The sequence below is a fragment of the Cygnus atratus genome, chromosome 10 (genome assembly GCF_013377495.2).
Source record: "Cygnus atratus isolate AKBS03 ecotype Queensland, Australia chromosome 10, CAtr_DNAZoo_HiC_assembly, whole genome shotgun sequence".
Classification (NCBI taxonomy): Eukaryota; Metazoa; Chordata; class Aves; order Anseriformes; family Anatidae; genus Cygnus; species Cygnus atratus.
Genome location: NC_066371.1, coordinates 8,435,545 through 8,452,563, shown reverse-complemented (window position 1 = coordinate 8,452,563; position 17,019 = coordinate 8,435,545). Strand labels below are relative to the sequence as shown.

Genomic DNA, 17,019 nt, shown 5'->3' with positions numbered 1-17,019 from the left:
ACACTTAACCTCTATGTAGATGGTTTCACTGCCATCACCAGGTGGAACTCCATTCAACTAAAATGATAGTGTGTGGTGAGCTCATGGGCTCATCACACCCCAATGAAAATATGCTCATTTATACTTCTGTATGTGTAGCTTCTCATTTTCTACTCAGAGTCTTTTGAGGACTGCAATCGGGTAAATGTAAAAATTTAAGACTGTTTTGTTGTCCCAGGCATACACTTCTGATACTGTGGAAAAAAAAAAAAAAAACACTGTACTGAAGTATATGCTGAAAAGAATTTAAACTTCAGTAAAGCAGCACATCAGAAAATCAGATTAAACATGTCAGAAAGTTTTAAAACTAACAAAAGAAAAAAAAAACCCTGAATATGTTCAACAATGTTGAAAACAAACTGTAAATCCTAATCTCTTCAAAGAGCTCTAGTCATAATTCTCCATTTCTACCACTGCAATCTCTGTCTGTAACCAGAGATTATGTGTTACATAAATACATGCAACTGCTAAAATATTTAGAAAGCAGATGAAGAGGTGGGTTGCTGCTAAAGAAGAAGCTGTTGCTTACTAAAAAAGTAGCTTTAATATTCTGCTATTAACAGAAAAAAACAAATGCAAAACATAAGCAAAAGTGAAGTGTGTTTCTAGATAATCTGCTTCTAACATTCAGTAGAGCATGAAATCGCCTCTTGAATAAGAACAAGTTTTATACATGCTTTATACTTATGCAGAAATGAAACTTTTTCTCCCTTTAATCCTTAGCAGGAGCCCGGAATATCTTCTCCTTGCCAATCTCACAGTTTCAGTAAATCAAGTTCTTATAAAAGCTATTTCACCTGCAAAGTGATACATGAGGGTCTACCTGGTTCTGTGCTGCACAGAAATTGTAGTTTATTTTTCAGTGAATTAGGTGGTTTCCACTATGAAACCACTTTTATCTTAAACTACAAGTCGTAGAGCTATGTTGTTATGTATCATGTATTTTCAAACAAACTTTCTTATGTCTTTTGCCTTGATATTTGTTGTGTATCCAAGAAGCAGGAACATGGTAGTTCTGAAGAAGTAACAATGTCATTAGTAATTAAAATTAGTAAAGCAAAATCTTGCAGTTTTGTTATCCTTTGTCTGATAAAGTGATTCTTTTCAGGGCCTGTTTTTGTTGAGTTTGGAAATTTACAGTGTTTGTCTAGTTATTCTTTTTAAGTGACATTATGTTATTCACCATCCTCAAGTATCTGTGAGAAGAGTCAGAGTATAGACATCCAAAAAGCAGTAAAGCATCACAGGACTTTTTAAGAAGTTTATGTTGTTTTCTTTCTTAGTACTCAAACATAAAAGTATATTTTGTTGGTTTTATTTAGATGGCATCCACAAAATATTCTGTGCTGGATTACAGATATTTTAAAGAGGTGGGTTTTAAGCATTAATACAGTATCACTCTGCTGGCTACTTTATTGCTGTGATGCAGGTTTGCTGTCCCAATTTTCTTGAAGCCAGAATGCGTTATCCAGTGGTCAACTCAACAGCTACTTCTTTAAGACCATTTGGCCGTTTCTTCTAACTCATTATTAGTCATTTCTCTTTTACTCAAAAATGGGAGCAGTATTCATGTTTTTGGCAGAGTAACAATGATACTGCATCTAACCAAAACAGCCCCTTCTGTGAAACCAGTCATTAATTCATCTGTGGTAGCTTGTCATCACCAGATGTCTGCTGAGTTTACACCCTGTGCATTTCCCGGGACTGCACCCACAAGGCATCTACAAATGATTCTGTATTTTCAATAGGAGTACCACATCCTTTCATGAACTTTCCTCTTTACTACCTCAGCAGCTGCAGCTGCTGACCACAGAACTGCAACCTCTCTTTAAGTTACATCTTTCACCCCTCTCTTGACAGAAAGAGTCTACAAACAGCATAAGAATATAATGCCACTTTTATTTAAATGTTAGAATTTCATCACTTAAGATTTCAGCAAGTGGGTTTTGTACAAAATGTAATGAGAAGTATTCTACATCCAACACAGAAAAAACATTTCCAGGCTCATATCAACAAGTAGAGTACAAAATGTTTTTGTTTCTCATAAGAAATGCTGGCAATGAAGTCTAACCCTGCCAATAATAAAGCATATCCGAAGGAGGACTCACAGTTATATCTAAGCATGAGGAGAAGCGTAGGCACATCTCCCTCCAGAAATCTGCACTCACTGAACATGATCACCAGCAGTAGATGCAATTAGCTATGTCCAATTTACATTTTGAGCACAAGGGACAAGCTTTCACAGCATGCGTAATACTGTGAACACAACAAACTGTTTTTTTGTGAACACAATGCACAGTTTCTCAGTTCAATGGGAAACTTTACAAAATATACATGCAAGGTATAATTACAGCGTGCCACATATAAAATTTCAATAGGATAATTGAAACAACACTCATATCTTGAAAAAGAAACTGGTTTATTGATGCAGGGTCGTAGACACATGTCATAGTATATAATACAGTAAATAAAATGTAAACACCAATTTTCAAATCAACGCAGCTGGATAACTTGAATTCAAATTTTAGGAACAACAAAAAATGAATACCACAAAATAAGCTCTAAATTGCAATCACTCAGGTAACTGGTAAAGAAAAAGGGAAAAAATAGGGAACTGTTAATATTTTTCTAACTCATAAGAGGTCTTTCTTTCATCTTTCTTCTTGTTCTCTGTGGCCGTTGAGGCTAGTAGGAAACCAGGCAGTTTAGTCAGAAAACTTTGCTGCATAGCAGGGAGTCTAGTTTGTCATCACATGCAGTAGCAGCTGCCTGCATCAAGAATGAAGTTAATCAGTACAGACTAAATAAAGTATGTAATTCTTTAGATGGCTAACAGCGGATTTTGAATAAGCAAAGACCAACCCTTGCTTCCCGATACTTGGAAACTTCCCTTTCACATATGCCAATTTTGTGGTTTGAAACTAAAGAACAATGAAGTTCCTTAATGTATGATTTTTTTACACAAAGGATCTGGATTTGGGTGAATTTGGTACTGTGAAAATATGTGATATTCATAATGAGCTGACATGTATCAGCGTTCAATTTTGAGAAGAAAGCACACCTCAGAAAGCTAACTGGTTTGTAATTCCAAAGATCATACAGAAAATGGGGGAAAAAAATATTCACTAGCTTAAGAGAAAACCTATCAATTGTTCATATTATCATATGACCTTACTAACTGTATGACTCTGCCTATGTTGCAAATATGTGCTACTGGAAATGGACACACTGAGTGACCTAAATCATGGGTATATGGAGTATTTATGCTGCGGGCATGATGGTTCCTCAGAATGCTACTTGCCTGAGTTTACAGAGGGGCTAATCCAAAGATAACGTATATGTGGTATCACAGATGTGCGATTAATACTCTCATTGACTGCTAACAGATGATATATAGAATATCAGTGTAAAAAGCAGAAAAAGAAAGAGGTTTGTACATAAAGAATTCAGTCTTTACCTTACTCTTGTGGTAACAGTTCATGATCACTTCTTGAAAGCAACAGTGAAGATTTTCTGTTTATTTCAGGTTTTATTTTAATTCTGCCTGCAAGGCTTGATAAAGAAATAAAAATGTACATAGTGCCCGTGAAAGTCATGGGGCAACTGCAAATTTAAGCAAGATCATTTTAATACAAAACAAACTGGAACCTTATCACAAAAAGGAAAGCAAGGAAGCTCTCATATGCTACAGAAAACTCATTTAACCTTCAAAATCTGCTAGACGGTTTTGTAAGGAACCACAGCAACTAAAACACATATTAGGATAATTAAATATAGAAGTAAAGGCTGTGCAGCACATATGTTAACTTCAAAAAGTTGGTAAACAATAGATGGGAATATTAATGCAAAGATTATTCATATTTTGATGCTATCCGGGGCATACACCAAAGTAGAGTACTTGTTGCAAAATTGAGGGAAAATTACTTTTGTTTTGGCACATGGCATGATATGGCATGTCAAAAGAATTTAGATAATGTTTTCAAAATTTATAAAGTATATTATTAATGAAGTTCTGTACTTTACTAGGAAGGAAGAAACGACAGGCAGAAAAGTTGTAGGATACTGAGCACTTAAAGCAGCATAGGTAAGGATTGTTACAATCTTTGCTCTTTTGCACACTAGCTCTAGTCTTCACACACAAGCTTTGTGTGAGGAATATGGCTCATATGGACTTCGATAAAATCTAACGTTTCTTGTATGGTTTCTTCTTGACATGCTTTAAATTATCTTTTCTTCTTGAAGGTTCCAGAAGGTAAATTGGTTTATATCTGTTTTACATAGAAAAAATGCACAAAATTTCTCTTGTAAACATCTCACTGGAAGAGACAAAATTGATCACAGGTTTGTTTAAATTGGCTGGTGAACTAATGTCACAGGACTACTTATTGGTACAGATTCACTTTCAGTGAGCTGTTTTTATTAAATTTCCATATGTCAGCTACACAATCTCATTTAAGGACCTTTTTTCTAAGTAAAGTAAAACTGATTTAAATCTTTTTTTTTTAATCACATTCTTTTTTTAAATCACATTCATTGTCCTTTGAATCTGTAAGTCACTTGCAAGAGATTTATCCTGAGAACAGTATGACAAAATATCAGCAAACATATAATTCAGTCTTTGACAATTCTCAGTGCTTGTGAAAAAATGTCTGTGGTGAAAACAGCTGTACCAGCAGCTGCTTAAATGCAGTTTCACTGATTTGACCATAGCACAGAAAACTCAGAAAGCTGGAGAATTTCCACACCCCCAATAGCTTAAATGTTTTGTCTTTCCCTATTTTATGTTGCAGTTTTAGTAGATAAGGGATATTCCAATATTTTTAGATTTCTTTTTCCTTTGCTTCCTCTGGTAATTTATTTTTGCATGGGAGGAGGGGATTTGGAAACAACCATAGGTTTTGTAAACTATATATGCACATACTTCTGTGAGCACCTACGCAGTCAACAAAGGAAAGATCCTAGGGGAAAAAAAAAAAAAAAAAAAAAAACAGTAACAGGTTTTAAACAGTACTAAAACACTATCTCATAGTCATTTTTATTACAGTATGTTCCGACCTTTAAAGTCTTAAGGAACTGATATTATTACTTTAATTTTTGGTAAACGGGAATCATCAAACTACTCTTTCTCAAGATTGTTCCGAGCAGTTGAAAGATAGTTGTATCTATGGGGCGGATGGTGGGGACAAGGGAGTCTGCACAGTACTACAGCCTACATCATACTATTTGTACTGGATAAGGCAATGTCAAACTGGGAGCAGTAATGCTCCCCTTTCCATCAACAAAATTGTTTCTGTAATCTGCATCACAGGATCGCTGCTGGGAGGGAAGAGTAAGCCTCCACAGTAAAACTACCACAGTACAGATACACGGTATGAGTACAAACTTAGTACAAGCTCTATCCTACAAGAGGAAGCTTTACATCTGGTGTCAGGATTATGATTCAGACATTAAGAAACTTGAGTTTGGTGCCATTCCTTAACCAGTACAAATCACGGATATGACTCACCTGGTAAATTATTTATTTGGCATCTATAATGAAACAGTCATCCTTCTCTAACTCCTGTTCAGGATGTATAAGACTTAAGCATTTTAAGCACTTTAAGCATTAATTAACTGAGTAATTGAACTCCAGCCCAACAGTCATTTGTTGAGTGGTTGCTTTGATATCAGTTTGCTTTTGATTTGATTATTAAGATTTCAGTTAGTTTTAATGATATTAAAAATAGTTTATTGTTAATAGTTTTGGTAATATGTCATCTTGTATATGCTTCTGTGTTTTAATAAGCCACATAAGACTGTCTTACCTTTTTTTCAATAAGAAACCTGTGAAGTTCAGAATAGATGTTCTGTGATTAACAGAAGACCATGATGAGTTTTCTCTAGTGTATTGTTCTTACATCTGGCATTAATCTGGGAGTATAGTCTGCAAAAAGGAAGGTAGTGTTAGAAGAAGCATGGCCCTGTGCAAAAAGTGAATTCCATAACAAAAATTTGCAGCACTCAATGTCTTGTCACACTGTTCCCACCCACACAACTCTTTTGGAACTCAAACTGGGATATCAGCAGAAGTTGTCCCTGCTGCTAAAGGTACATCGTTTTATGGATGATTTACAGTAATTAACCATAGCTGCCACTGTGCTCTTGTCTTCATCAGTACTCTTTGCCTGTGTATTCTATGTGCACCTTAGCAATTGTGCAGAAGTAAGCCAAACCAAATGAAAATTAACATTACTAAAAATACAATCTGCATAAATGAATCAAAACCGATATTGCTGAATTCAAGAGGAAGGACACAAAGTGTAAGGCTTAGATCTAGTCTTTTAGAAACCTCCCAACAGGATCCACTGGGAAGTCACTCACCTTCTAGAACACAGTGATTAAGTAGAGAAATTCACAAGGCTTTAGTGTAAATTGTGTGTTTGCTTTCATACATTTTGAGCCAAAAAAAAAGGTTAGACTACAAAGCAAAACTGCCTATCTTTCACAAGAAGCTTCTAAGCAAAGCAAATTTAACATGGGATGCAAGTAGAGAATTACAGAGAAAAATGGTACTACTCAAGAAACAGGACTTTTAAGATCACTTACTTGGCAAGACAGCAAGACTTGCTAGACTGGTTGCCAACAGAATGGCAACAAAAACATTCAGATAAATTTGAGTCTCACAAACATTAGGCCACATAGGAACTTTTAAATGCAATGTAGTATGCTGGCCTAAATAGGATTTGCAAAACACTGTTTCTGTTTGTTTGTGTTTTTTTTTGTTGTTGTTGTTGGTTTTTTTTTTGGTTGGTTGGTTAGTTGTTTTTTTTGTTTTGTTTTGTTTTGTTTTGTCTGTTTGTTTTTTTAGTAGAATACTGTCCAGTCTGCCACTAGAAAAATGACTAAAAGCTAAAGGCAGACTTTTAGCCTGAAATGGAATTCCATTCAGGTAGTGAGCAAGCAGGCAGAAATCTTTCCTAGCTGATATATTTTATGATTCTTGTAAGATGGTGAAGGATTCTCTATTCCTCACTAAATCTCTAAAATGCACAGATAGTTAGTCTTTGCTTCAAAGAGAAGGAGGTTGCAGCTTGATCTGGTAACACCGTAACATAACACATTGGATAGCCGGGCAATAGGACTGAGAGAATCTCAACACAGTAAAAGACTATTTATTCTGTTTTGAAGCTACAGAGCTCAAATGAGTGTATCCCTATCCTTGGGCACCGAGGAGGAATCATAACCAACTTCTTGTGCTGAAAAAGAAAGTCCCTGTGATTTTGCCTGATGCCTACTTTCTCACATCTACCTTTCATTATGATCTTTCTCTACAAGGAGTAGAATCTAGCCCTAACTGCTCTAAATTTTTGTGGGATGTTTAATAAACTGCTCCTGGTTTCAGTCTCTTTCCCCCAAGCTGTAAAAATTCAGATGAATTTTAATCTATTTAGCATAAAATGTAAGGCCTATCTATGTGCAGGTATTTTCCCCATAACAAAAACCCCAGACATTCTACTTGGATGCTATGAATGATTATACCTGAAGAACAGCAAGGTATATAAACATCTATTTTTAAATTATGGCATTTTAAAATGAAGTTGGAATGACCAATGCTGATTTTTATGAAAGGATTCCTTATTTAATTTTTTTTTATATTGACTGTGTACCACTTCCCCATGCAAAAGTACACAAGAGCAAGATTAGAATGATTGGTTAGAAAAGACTAGCTGTGATGGACATTCTTTCTACAATGTGAATCCCTATGCGGTAGCTGAGTTGGTTGTTTTATATTCTGTATTTAATGGTTGGAACCAATCAAATTTGTTTTTATTTTTATTTTCTTTTAGTATGGCTTTGGACTGAGTGTCATGCCTTGGGAATAATGTCATTCATTTATGATTATAAATCAATTGAAAAAATTGCTCTGCAGAAAACAAAAAATCTACTTATTGACAAGTTATCCATCACAAGAAGTTTTGACTTAAAACAAATACTAGTTGTGTTTCACCACTCTCCTTTCCAAATAATATGCTTATCATAGACACCTTTACCAAAATAGCAGCATAAGTCTGCAGAGTGCTGTTTATTATGTGTTACTAAACTCAGAGCAGTTCTTGTTTTCTAGTTAAATTGACTGAGGTGTATATTCAAAGATTGTAGAAAATAAAAAATATACGGCAAATATATAGAAAAATATATAGAAAAATCATAATTGAGCCCTATACACTGACATCAGCTTTATTCCCCAGAATGACAACAGTTCTCTCACAAACTTGGTACCAAGCACTGCATGACAGACTTGATGAAGTCAAATAGGATCTGATGAAAAAATTTAAGATTCAGCTTAAGTTCAATTACTTGTACCCCATCTCCAGAAAAGCAGTTCAGTGAAAAAGATATCACTAGAGGCTGAGTGATAAATTTAACCTAAGATCTTCAGGTTAGATTTCGTTTTATTTTTTTTAGATTTGTTTTGTACTTAGAATATCTTGGAGCCTTTTAAAGTATAAATTACAACTCGCTTTGGATAATCTTCTTTCTCTGAAATATCCAATGAGATCACCCATGACTTAGAAAAACCTGAAGAATTTCATGCAGAAAAGGAGATTTTCATAATCTTGCACAGCAGGAAGTGTGTTGCATAAGGTATCGCTGTAACGAGCTGGGCATAACAACCCAAATGCAGAGGGGTTTTTAACTCTGAAGTCAATACGCTGTTTCTGTAATCAAACACAAATGGTATTAAATAATAGAGAACTGTTATCATGGTGAAATATTCCATTTTCAAACAAACATAAAACAAATTTTATGTCCGTTATGGTGGGTGGTGCATTTTTGCTGCACAACATAAATTGTATCTGCTTTGTATTTAATATTCAGTAAGTTACAATATGGGTCTGCAAGAGATGATTTGTAAGAATTAACCTACATCAGGTTCTTCCCTCTTTGCATAATAATGAGCCATCCCACTTTCCAGAGATGTGGAGGGAAATACAGTGAAGAAACAATGGCCCAGAACAAGAACACAGCATTTGATTGGAAGTTTTAAACGTTGTGCTCTAACAAAGGAGCTGGGGTAGAGGCAGAATGGCACCCAGTAATTACAAGCATCATTCACTTTCCATTCCCTCCTTTTATAGGAGCAGAGAACCTCTGGCAGCTGGTGGGCTTGAACTTCCATCTCACTCTACCTTGCACAGATTATTTTTCTCTCAGTGGAGTTGCACTAGCATAAAAACAGTGAAAGGAAGCTGTGAAGCAAGCTTTTTATGGTATGATAGCAGGTGTAATATATGACCTTTAGCTGATACATTCATATGGTCAATGGTGTTTGGTGACTGTGTCATGTAAAAATCTGGTAGAAGGATCTATATAATAAGCTCTAAGCCATTATTGTATTTACTTCAGTATTATACCACGTAGGTTGCAATAAGGCTTTGCTGTAGTAGAGACATTGCTGAAGTTACAGCTGCACAACAGTGGAGGAATAGTGGTGACTCCGGTTTTCATGTGGTTATTTGTTAATGGTGGCAGCCATATTTGTTGATTTACTTAAATATCACTGGAATTTTGCAACAATCCTTTCATAAATATTTAGGAATCTTCATTTTATATTTAGTTAGTCACCAATAATCTGTCTATTACTTTAATTGTTCTTGGTAGATAAGGGCTTTTATGTACTTAAGAAAGACGACAAGCAAATTGGAAAGTGTCCTGCTGGCACACCAACATTTGGGAAAGGATACAGACAGTACATCCACAGACATTTATATTTATTTCCATGCTGCAGACTGGCTAAGATATTTTATTCTATGCAAACACTGGCAAGAGATCAATATAAACAAAATGATCCCAGATGAACAGCTCCAGCTCATTGTTATGGCCATTTCTCATGTAACTGCCTGTTTTAGCTATTGAACAATTGCTGATATTCCTGGCTTGAAAGTATCAGTTACTTCTCCATGAAGAATCTCACAAGTGAGGAGTAAGTGACAGTGGAAAATTGTATACTATGATGATATAAACTATATAAAAAATCATGGTTTTGATGATAAATCTTTTATTCATAAGCATAATTTTCATGCTATTGCATCTCTACTTATCAGCCTTCATAGAATGTCAGTTTTCACATTCTTTTGGCACTACAGCTTCTGGCAGCTTAGCCAGTAAGACAGATATTGAAGATCTCTCTTGAAACATGCATTTTCTAGAACATAAGGTAAATACAGATGGAAACTGCATTACAAAAGTACAGTAATAACAATCCATATCAATAACCTGTAAGAGTAGACTGAGTCTTTGAAATGTAGTCTACATACAGTCCTTTTATGTAGTATCTGAAGGTCTTGTTTCATTTATCATTATTGATTCTGAATGAAATAGTTAAGAAGATAGTTTTTATAATAAAAAAGCTACAGCTGAACCCATGATATTTACAAAAAAATTTTGGCTTCTGTGCCATATCGTGTCTGTTTTTTCCATGTTAACTTTACTTTTTAGGAAATTCAAAATTCTGTTATTTATTGAGTTGGCAATAAGAAACAGTTCAAAGGACTTGAAAGAATAACTCCCTTTTTGTCATCTGTACAGAGAGACTTCTAGTTGCACAACATAAGAAAACAACTTACTTAAAAACTCAGGATGAAGTTCAAAGAACTACTCCGAACCATAAAATTTGTCATACCAGAAAAAGATGCTGTATTGTTGGACTAGCCTTAACTGACAAGTCTGCAGACAGATAATGTGGCATCGTTCCACCTTAGCTTTAAGCCATGCTTGTAGAGAAATATGAGCATCAATTGCATGACTTTCTGAAGAATGCCTTATAATCAGCAAACCTCTCTGGATCCTACATTTAGATGACACTCTGCTAAGTTCATGGGTCTAGTTCTGGACTGAAGGTTAAATCAATCTATGTAGAATCAGAAAAAAATCGTAACCCAAGTGAAGCCAATTGCAAAATTCTCATAGGCTTCAGTGATACCAGCATTTAATCACACAGTGTTTATATTCAAACACCTGCATCTAACAACCCTCCTTAAATTACTCTTTCAAATTCCATTATTTTAGATTAGCCAAATCAAACAGACTTTATTCTTATATAGCTGTACGTATGAAAAATATATCAAGTACGTACATTAATATTTTTATGAAACCAACACATTTTAATATATATAAGTTCTACATATAAATGCCCCTTAGTTATAAATATGGCAACACAGTCTGTTTTCAAAAAAAAAAAAAAAGATGAAAAGAACACACAGTAGATGAGAACTAGAAGTGCAAGCAGCTACTTCTGTAATACAGAACAATAAAAATAATAAGGAATAAAGAGGGCAAAATAAAATTTAAGTTAAGGGCATAAACTGGAAGAAAAGATGAAGAAAATAAATACACTGTGGATAAAAGAAAGCAAAGATTATCCTAAATCAAAAGAAAGGTCAACTGATATTGGCCAGAGAGAAAAAAAGAATTGCTCAACATCTACATTTTTTTAGTCTTTAATATAAAAGAAGAAGGAAGCATGGAGTTCAGTGAGATAAATATTAATGGGGCTTTGGGAATATCTACCAGAAGAATTAATAAAAAGCAGGTAAAAGAATATTTAGATAATTTAAATATTTATGATTCAGAAGGTCCAAATCATATTCAACCAAAGGATCTGAAGGAATTGGCTGCAAAGATTCTGACAGACATCTTTCAGACCTCATGGAAAAGGTTAGGTACCAAAGGATTGAAGAGGGATGAATCTTAGGAAGGAGAGAAAGGTAAAAGAAATGGAGAATTTCAAGCAAGGTAATACTATTCCCTACCATGCAAAATACAACAGTAAATATATAATTAATAGTGTATCATTTAATGCATAGTAGCAACAAAATATAATTTTAAGACTGTAAATTCTCTGTCTCTTTCCATCTCTCTTTTTCAGTAATGTCATTCAATCTTAATCATTTCTGAATAAATTTGCTAGCTAAACATGTCAAATTCTTTACATTTTCTCTAATCATGTTAGTAATCATGTTCTTTCAGGCTATGTCACTATGAATTAATCTTTCTTGGTGCCCAGAATTGTCTACCATAGTAAATATCCAGTTTTACAGCACTGTCTAAATGCAGTCCTATTTCCCTCGCTCTGCCCATATCTTTCTGATACACCCAAACATGATGTGTTCCTCTCTCACTACTATTTTACATTTCTCCTTAGAGTTATCTTGAAGTTGATTGAGACTCCTAGATCTCCTTGTGTGGGCTTCTACAAGCTAAAAGTAAAAATTCTTCTGTTTGTCTTTGAACCCATGACTTTGCAGTGTGCAATATTAAATGCCATTCTATTTGTATTTCTGAGATCATCAAATTGTCTAAATTGTCCCACATGATGTTCCGGTCCTATTCTGTATTGATGATATCTCCCAGTTTTCTGTTTTCAGGAAATTTCATTACCACATTTTTCCTTTCTATGTCATGCTCATTAATGAAAATATTAAATCAGTCTTTGAAGAACTCCATTAGTATGCTCCTTCCATTGCAATATTTTCCCTTTAAATTGTAATGTCTTCTTTAGATATTTCCTTGCCTACTTTAGATTTCTTGTACTATTCCACAACTTCTCTTGCTTAACCAGTAATTTCCCAAATGGTATTATATCAAAAACCTTTATGAAGTCCAGGTAAATGAGACCTACTTCATTTCCTTTTTCAAAAATCAGTTATGTTATCTGAGAAAAAATATCGGGTGGTACTAAAGTTATGTCTTACTGGTGGATATATTTTAGTTTAATTTTTCTTCTGCATTTTGATGAAACTTATAGTACTGTGTTCTCAATTTTAAAGACAACTACTTGGTGCACTTACCCACTATCTACATGTTGTTAAAATTTTCATGAGCATTTTTAGTATGCAGAGACAGTACTCAAGCTCATCGGCTACATTAACACAATGGCTCTTTTGGAGCCATTACAGTTGATCGTGCCAATGATCCATGGATTATATACTTTTACAAGGTCTGATGCACTTGCAAACAAAAGATTCTTTTTCCTTTGCATCTCTGTTTCTCAAGAGACATTCCTTCTCCTCTCCCAAAACCATCCTTTAATATTAATGCAAAGCAACCAAACAAAGGAAACCAAGCCACAAAAATTCTAGCTATGATGATGTGATGAATACACTTAATCCTGGAACAGAAAAGTAATTTCTGTCTCTTATGTAGGCTCTTTGTGGCTGCTTTCTCTTCAGTGCTTCTGTAGTACAGAAAGGCCCTGAGCCACTCTCAGGATCATAAGCACACACGCAAATTTAGTCCCATTTTTAACCATGACTCGAGGACAAAAAACATTCCCTGAGAAGAGCACAGCTGCAAGTACTTTTGTGTCTTTCCTATCATGTGTTGCCACATATCCTTGCTTCTCACCATTCCCAAATAAAATTGTGCTCTGAATCAGCTCCATCCAACTCTGCTGCTGAACCATCCTGGTAGTTGTGGTTTCTGGAATCCCAGGAGACTTAGATGATATCCAACAATGCAAATTCTCTAAGTCAGCATATTCCCTGAATGTTTGTTTGGGATTTTTTTTTTTGTCCTCCCTAATGTTAGTATTCAGGCCATGCTCTGAAGCTGGGGCAGATCAAGACGGGAATACAGGAGGAATGGTTCCATCAGACAGGTTTCTATGCTTGTCCTCTACTTAACCTTTCTGCTGACAAGACATCTGTGAGGATCTAAGGGCCATGATAGAATCAACCATAAGTAATCCCTGTGCTGAGTGGAAAGACTCAGTGAGTGTAGCTCATTGCTACACATCTGTGTTGATTAACTTATTTCTCTCTAGGCCAAAGCCTCCCAGTTGTCCCTACTGTATACATGCTAGTTTCTTGCCTGACCCCATTCTAGACTAAACCAACATATTCCCTGGACAGAGAGACCCCACGATATATAAAAGGGTAGTGTTACACTCTACAGACACAATACAGCCTGAGACAAGTTTTTATGCTTCTACATGAAACAGAGTTCCAGTGGTAACTCAGCAAGCTTCACACTCTATCCCAGATTTAGTGAAGATACAACCAGTCTGCACCAGAAGCCAAGCTGGTTACTTGTCCCAGACATCTGCTGCTCATGTAAAAAAGATGGTATTAGTGTAACCAAGGATATTCGCCAGCAAGTGGGGGACAGTGAAATTTGATGTAAACAAAACAAAGAACCTGGTGGAATCTGGGTAGGGTTTCATCATACACAAAAACAAAAGAACCAACCAAATTCCAGCTCCATGAAAATCCAGGTGCTGAATCTGCAGTGATATGTCTGAAGATGATTAGTTAGAACATCACAGAAGATTCCCCTAGGAAGCCCTGCTGTAAGTTGCTTGAAAGAGGAAAAAAAAAAAAAAAAAAAACATTCCCTCTTGCATCTCCCAGTTCACAGAGTCCTCACCAAAGAGCGAAGGCTGTGTTTGGAACACGCATGTGCCAAAGACTTTGTGTGTGACCACAGGAGTGTGTCTTCCTTTCCCTTTACTTGTGTTACTCGTCTATAAAACGGGTAATATATTCTTCCTTTCTCCATACTTTATCTCATCTGTTTAGATGTTAGTTTCTTTAAAGAAAAAGTCGCCTCTCACAACAAGGGAGAAAGAGTGGAGGCTCAGTAATAATAACACTGAGACCTAGACGTTGTGTTACAAAGAAAGATGATTTCCTCTTTGTCTCCTTGCTCGTCAACCAGGGGTACCAGGATGTGATTCTTATGAGTCAGTGGGTATATAATGGAAGGCTACATATCTGGGTAACCACAGGGGCATTCTGTGGCTTTTACTAAGGGATATAAACTGTATTTGAATTAGGAGCAACTGATATTCAGGGTCTCCAAAAATACAAGTAATTTGGGTTTGTGTAAGGGAGTAGGAAATACTTATTAAATAGAAAAGTTGCGTAGAGTACTAAGAGAAAAAGAATATATAAGGGCTATTGTCAATAAGTCCTTGAAGTCATCATCCTAGTGAATTGGGAAAAAAAATACAGGCTTTCTGAAATGTATCAACAGAAAGAGGAAAATGTGGAGACAGAGAATACTAATGAAAAGATGTAGTGTTGTTAAAGTATAAAATCTAGTTCCATCTGTCGTATTGAAGTCAGCTTTGATTACCATATCATATATGGAATGCCATCAGTCCTGGAAGGGTGCAGTGCAGGGAGACAGGGTGGTTCCAGCTTCTGAGAGTCTTTGACACAAAGCAATTATGAGGAGTTAGGCTTCTTTTCTCTGGGAGATTTCAAGGACACTCTAATAGAATAGAATTCAAGGTGACACAAAAGTATTGAAGTTACCTATGTAGTCAGCTAGAGAGAACCAGATGCCTCAGGGAAGCACATAGCTAAAGATCACTGTCCACAAGAAGGACTGAAGGGGAAATAAACTTATTCAGGAGAGCAACTTACTCATTTGCACAGGAAATCTTCCTCAGTTTTGGGGATCCAGGTTTTTGTTTGGTCTTCCTTTTGCCACGTAGCTCTCTTTGCCACTCTCCTGATGAAAGGAGCTCTTAAAGAGCATTAAAGTCACTCAGAAGTAATTCCCACTGTAGGAAGAGCACACCGTTAAGATAGAACCTCTATATTACCTTTTTTCATTGGGAATCCCATATAGAAGCAAGTCTGGGTGATAGAAATGTCACAGAGGGATATATATAAAAATATATATATATATATAAAATAATATATATATATAATATTTTTTTTTTAAAAAAAAAAAAAGAGGGTTATCTGAGCAATAAGCAAGAGTTCTTTTCCTCTGCTAAACAAATAGATTCTTCCTTTGTCTAAGTAAACAGGTTGTGGTAGGGCAATCTTCTAGTTTGAATGTTAAACCATCTCTGTTGGCCTATTTTTATATCTTTACAACATCCCTCAGCCCAGTAGCTTTTGTGCAGTCATTTCCCAAGCTAACAAATTTTTAATTTACTGTTCCAGTCCTCCTTGGCTACATATGCATCTTGTCTTGCACAGTTCTGCAATCTGGTCTCAATTTCCTAATTATGGGTCATTTAGTGATGTAATGACATGAGTGTCCTCAATCCAAAGACCAGCCATACTCTTATCTATCTTAAAATACAGTAGATTGCTACATCCGGTGCACTATGGAAATACAATAACAAGATTCAGAAATGTGCATTTTAAACATCTGATTTCAGTTACCTGGGGATATAAAAGCTGTTCCTCTGGGCATAATGGCAGACAGGGACTTACAAGTAGAGAGTAGACCATTTTATGTTCTAACACTGTCCTGCATTAAAAAAAAAAAAAAAAAAAAAAAAAAAAAAGTGGCACTTGAAAAAGCTATTAACACAGAAATTCCTATTAGAGGAGATATTCTACTAAGGTCCATTGTTCCTAATTTTTCAGAAGGTCATTTTTTTGCACTACAATGATAGCACTCTCAGTTTAACTACTCTTTGCTCAGTCACCTCAGGATATAATATTTTAAACAAGTAGTTATAAAGTGAGCAGATAGATAGTTGTTTTCAGCTAGAAATAAGCACAGTGACTAACACAAAGGGTCTTCTTTGAGAACTAAAAGATGAGTCTCTCCATTCTAGATATTGAGAAAGGAGCAGGCTTGTTGTATGTGGATGCATGAGTCCTCCCAAATATGCAACCACGCCATTTCATGTATTCAATGGTCATCATGAGATTGGTAATAGTAGAAAAAATATGTATTGCATCTTTATAGACTTTTAGAGGGTGTGGAAATGAATATGTTTTGTTCAGACTGATTTGTCTGGCAGTCTGAAAACTGTTTTGGCATGCTCAAAGCCAGCACTTACACAGTTGCTTAGCCACTATGTTACCGGTATACTAATTTCAAACCTCTTGGAAGGAGGTATACACTTCAATGTTACTTATGGCTGCAAAGAACTATACTGGAAACTTATATTTTATGGAGTGAAAAAAAGGTAAAATGCTGCAGGACTAGATTTGCCAATCAATACCTTAGCATTCCAGTTGCATA

General features: G+C 35.5%; 1 long non-coding RNA gene across 2 annotated transcripts; it reads right to left on the bottom strand.

Moving 5' to 3' along the window:
* Positions 1-1,918: 1,918 nt before the first annotated feature.
* On the bottom strand, positions 1,919-15,681 carry LOC118248111 (uncharacterized). Of its 2 annotated transcripts, XR_007708682.1 has the most exons (5): positions 15,450-15,681; positions 5,844-5,962; positions 4,961-4,997; positions 3,497-3,591; positions 1,919-2,808 (listed from the first exon to the last, which is right to left on the bottom strand). It is a non-coding gene; the product is annotated as an uncharacterized LOC118248111 (long non-coding RNA). The 2 variants fall into 2 exon arrangements; XR_004778663.2 differs by lacking the exon at positions 4,961-4,997.
* Between the last annotated feature and the right edge of the window lie 1,338 nt (positions 15,682-17,019).